The sequence below is a fragment of the Primulina huaijiensis genome, chromosome 8, assembly GCF_012295235.1.
Source record: "Primulina huaijiensis isolate GDHJ02 chromosome 8, ASM1229523v2, whole genome shotgun sequence".
Taxonomy (NCBI): Eukaryota; Viridiplantae; Streptophyta; class Magnoliopsida; order Lamiales; family Gesneriaceae; genus Primulina; species Primulina huaijiensis.
In genome coordinates, this window is record NC_133313.1 from 12,970,519 (window position 1) to 12,975,832 (window position 5,314).

Here is a 5,314-nt window from a genome sequence, read left to right on the forward strand (position 1 = left end):
TCTAGAAAGTGTTTCAACAAATCAAATCAAAAAGTAAAGAAATGTGAATTTAGATTTATTCATCTACAATGAGTACATATGACCTCATATTTCAAGAACTCGACATAAAGAAAGTAGTTTTATTGAAATAGCGTCAATATATCATAAGTTTCAACACGTACGTAAAATACATATCTCTAAAAGGCCTCTTTATGTGAAGTATGTAGGCGAAATATCCACTAAAAAGTACTGATAAAGATTCAACAACACGCAATTCAGAGACTTCGTATATTAAATCAAGAATTCAATTTCAGCATCTCCATCTACCCTATACATTCTGATTCTGTTCCCCGCCTATTCAAGTCTATCACAAAGCCCAGAACACATTAAAGAACCAAAAAACAGGAAAAAAATTTGCAGTAGATATCTGTGCTACGTAATTTTCGAACAATTCTTTACCCATGTTCACACAATATCAAGGGATTAAAATCTGACAATATGAGAAACTCAAGAACTATAATAATAATCTTTTCATATGGAGGAAAAATGTATTCGAAATCCGTGGCTACTGTCTTTGTCTTGTATTCGAGTTGTGGACAGTTACACCGTGCAAGAACTTGGTGTAGCCAAGAAAACTCAATTTTCCATCTGATGGTCTGATCCAATCTTTGAGTAGGGAATAAGCAGTAGGACCCAAGTTTAATTCCTGAAACAGAGATTTAGTGAGTCGGTGAGGAGCGTGTGGTGAACTGAACTCGAGAAGATACAAGGCTGAGGCGCAAACCTGTGCTAATTCCTCTACTGAAGTGATACGATTTCCTTCTTGTTCGAAATATAGAAATGCTTCACTTGCGATATCCTCCCATCTCTCAAGAGCCTCGAGCTGATTGGACTAATCGATGCGGCACAAAACTCTTCGAAATCCATCTTTTTGTAGGATAGAGGTTCCATCTTCGATTCATATATCAAAAACTCTCTTAAGTTTTGAGGAGCGATGAACATTCAGAATAAAACAATGACTTGTCGTGAAATCAATGAGCAATTCAAGAAAACCCGTAAGTATAACATTTGATTATGATACAATGGAGGGAAAAAAGGACACAATTATTATTAAACCACTGAAGTAACAAACAAAAGAATACGACACAATCCCACGAGTAGCCTGAAAATAAATAATATTTTTAGGAATTTCAATATACACCGCGGAGCAGGCGTTATTTTTTCAACAAAAATGCATCAATTGGGGGGTGGGGTGGGGGGGTTTGGTTTTCATTTTTTATGTTTAACAATAAACCATAAATTTTTATAGCTTTAACATTCGGTCATCAGATTAAAATGTCTCACCAAATTCAAGATGTCAGCAACTCTTGATTCTCTCATGGCATCAGTTGCAACTTTCACGAGAGCCTATCAGTGAAAAAGTGGAAATGTTTATACTCTCTTTCTACGTGCTTGGGGTATCAAATTTTGAATGTGAAACACATTGATTACTCATCACAGTAGATAACGGCAAGGAAAAAAATAATCACTAACCATTCTAAAATTATCCAGAGAAACAAAACCATCCTTTGGTTCCAGAAGCTTAAATTGAGACCTTAAATAAAAAAGTTCTTCGTCCGTCAAAGCTTTTGAAAGTGCCTGCATTATGCTGATATCTGAATTTACCATGTTCAAAGATGATGTAAGAAGAAATTTTGATTTACCCATTAACATATAACTAGCACATACTCTTAAGGCAGCACGTCTTAAAGGAGTGGCTCGAATGTATGACTTGATTAATCTGTACACTAGCATATCCAATGGTACGGCACAGTTTAGTCCCCTTACCCATGGATGCGCTGCAGATAAAAAAAAGGTCACTTCAACAACGATACATGGCAAAAATAGCTGAAGTCAAAAACCTTCCTTGTATATTAAGCATACAACGAAAATACGATGAAAACAATTTCCAGCTTACTCAGTGCTTGGGCAGCAGTCATCCTCTTCCTGTGGTCCCTATGTAGAAGCTTTTTCCCATGGTGCATCATAGAAATTGGGATCTGCTCGCAGCACAGATCGAAAAATGCCTGATTCTGTGCGAGCCCAAAAAGGTCTGCTTCCGCATAATAAGATGTAAGTTATTACACCAATGCTCCAAATATCAGCTTCACTGCTGTATGATCTGTGAAGTACTTCAGGTGCCACATAGTATGCACTGCCAACAATATCATTGAGGCGTTTATCTGCAAATCATGTTTGTGACTCCTTTGAAATTTTAAATTAGAGATTGATGAAAAAGAAAAGAATCCAATGAACACACGTAGCATATGACTTCACAAAAAATGTAACCCAAATCCAAAAAATATAATAAGAAATGAATGTGCATGTACATAATAGCAAACTCCTCAGAATCAGAAGAGGAAAGATCATGGTCGAGCAAAGCTTGTATACACAGTCATATATGCTTCCGACTTAGCATGGAATAAAAGCTAGTTTGTACATTTATTTCACACTGCTAGAACCTTCACTGTCAAAGAGAATCATTCAAGTTCCTTTTCCCTGCATTTAATATGATTAAGAAGATCAAATCTATATAATTATAATTTAGCAGTCCCATTCTAAAGGAATTGTAAGCAAATTAATTGTTAAGTCAATTTCACCAGATCTTAACATACTCTTGATTGGATATGGTACTCTTCAATTAATGCACCGATCGTCTCAAATCTTATTAGATCATAAAAGCAATTATAACAGCTTTCAAATCATTACAAATTGTGTGAGGAAAAAGTTGACTGGATTAGATATTCTTGCTTCAATCGCCATACACTAGAGGACCATATGCATATACCAGGTGAGAAGAGCATACAACTTTTCTGAATGGTAAAAAATGAGAAAGAACCATACATCATGATAAAAAATTTCAAATGGGATTGAAACTTTCAAAGCATAAGCATGAGGATAGAACAAAGAATAAACATAGACAGGATATGCGACAAACACTACGAGGCACATCACATGCATAAACCAGTAAAATAATGGAGATGGGAAGCTAAGTAAAGATGATGTGGCAACCTTGTAGAGGTAACCGTAAAGGTCTAAAAAACTGACAACGAATCTAATAATCAATCATCGAATAGAGGGCAACCGAAGGAATTTTTACCTGGACTAATGAAATCAGATAGACCAAAATCTATGACCTTCATGGTAGTATCTTCATCTTTCCTGGCAAATAAAAAATTCTGCGGGGAAAATGTAAAGATAATTCACATTCCATGATATGAGAATGAGGCGAACGACAATATACTTAGACAATTTCTTTTGTACAATTCAAAGTCAAATAACATGTCCCATAAATTTACACGGCAATGTGAGATCGACATACCTCTGGCTTTAGGTCACGGTGCACAACGCCTTGGAGATGACAAAAGGAAACAACACCCAACATCTGCACAACTATATTCTTGGCATCATCTTCTGTATACCTACCACCTCTGCAACACAAAAGTAGTGGGATATACTTTCAAGCTGATTATAAAAAGTTCAGTGTAGCAATTACTCAACCCAAACTACCTTGATAAAATCCTATCCAGCAGCTCGCCACCTTCACACAATCTGTCAAAACCCAATGTTAAATAGACATGTTTCTCCAGCTAAATTTGTAGTAGTAAAAGATTATTCGAAATGAGGGGCATAAACAGAGAGCAGAAGACGGAGTTTTCATTTGGTTGTATCTCGATGGTCAATAACAACAATCTGAAACAGGACAGAGGAAAAGTAAACCAAGGTAATTTCATGGCACAAAGAAAACTTGAAAAGATACACCTACTCCATAACAACATAAACGTTATGCATATCCTCGAAAGCTTCATATAACATGATCATGTTTTTATGTCCAGACAAAGCTTTCAATATCTTCACCTCCCGCCGTACGTCTTCAACCGCTATAGCTGTTGTCATCTACAAAATGAAATTCATTCTATGAGCAAATTATATCTTTTGAGCAAACACATGAACAATAATATTCAATTTACACATATCTATTAAAACTCACATCAATGTGTAAAAGGATAAGCAAATCAACGTCAATAATATATAAAAATATGGCACAGCAAGAACACAAACCACCACAGCTGGCATCTAAGATCAGTTACTGGACGGTATATACTGCCTTTTTCCAGGAATTTAGCGAACGGAAAAAATCTAATTATTCTACAAGTTTCAACTTGCGAATTTTCATGTTTCTTGCAAATCCAAATGTAAACTACATCGAAATTGTAAGCACATACCACACACCTTAGCTTTGGAAATGATCTTTACAGCCACCTGTTGATTCTTCAGATCTCCTTTTTTCCCCTTGGCCCAATATGTATGACCAAAATGGCCACGCCCCACCTCCTTCCCCAACTCATACTTGGCCGAAAAGTTCCTAGAATATCCAAAGCTCTTATCAAGAGCCCGCTCGGCCCTCTCTCCGCTACCCCCGGATTCCTCCGGTATAGGCTTCGTTGGATTCGCCACGGGATGCCGTTTCAAAAATGCCGACATAATCGGCTTCGCCGGCGAAGGAGGAGGCAAGGGCCATCTAAACTTCCGGCCCGGAGTCCTCGTCGGTGTAGTCGACGGCGCCACCCCGGCAGGGTACGGGCTCTGCCACGGACTCGGCGAGGAGTAGTGCGCCGGCGTACGCGCCGCGCCATTTAGAGCTGCGGACGGCGTGTGCGCTGCGGATGAGGGAGTTCGACGGCGGTGGTTGGCGGTGGAAGTGGGAGCGGCTTCGGCTTCGTCCTTATCAACAGAAACAAAAACATTCTTGCTGCAACAATGCCCCATTCAAGAGCTGAGTTTTGTTAGCTGCAAACAATGGCCAAATCTTACAGAATCAGAGCTTCCGATGAAAAAAAATCAAAGTCCAAGGTCAAAAGAAAATCAGGCGCCTGAATCCCTCCCGGGTGTCTTACGTTACAAGATGCTAGATTTTGTTGGGAAGATTCAACATTTTGAGATAAATACACATCAAAATGGGAAGAAGAAGACTTTACTGGGGAAGAAGAAGAAAACTCAAACACCGAAAGACATCAACTTTATTTAATAAAAAATAAATTTTATTTTTGAGAGCTATTTTCCTTGCATAGAGAATATACAACATACTATTTTTTTTAAATTTGGTTCGATTTATTTTTAAGTACACAATGATTCTAAATAAATAATAATTTTTTTGAGACATGCTAATAATTGATATTTTAAAGAATATTATGTTAAAATTATTTTAAATAGTTTTAAATTTTCTTATATATACTATATTATTAATTAAAAGCAAAAACTTTGAATTCTTTTTTAAATAAAGTCGTGAAGATAT

The 5,314-nt window shown here is 37.1% G+C and overlaps 1 pseudogene; it reads right to left on the reverse strand.

Annotated features, from left to right (window-relative positions):
- Nucleotides 1-244: 244 nt before the first annotated feature.
- Nucleotides 245-5,035, reverse strand: LOC140983281 (CDPK-related kinase 4-like; annotated as a pseudogene).
- Nucleotides 5,036-5,314: the final 279 nt, after the last annotated feature.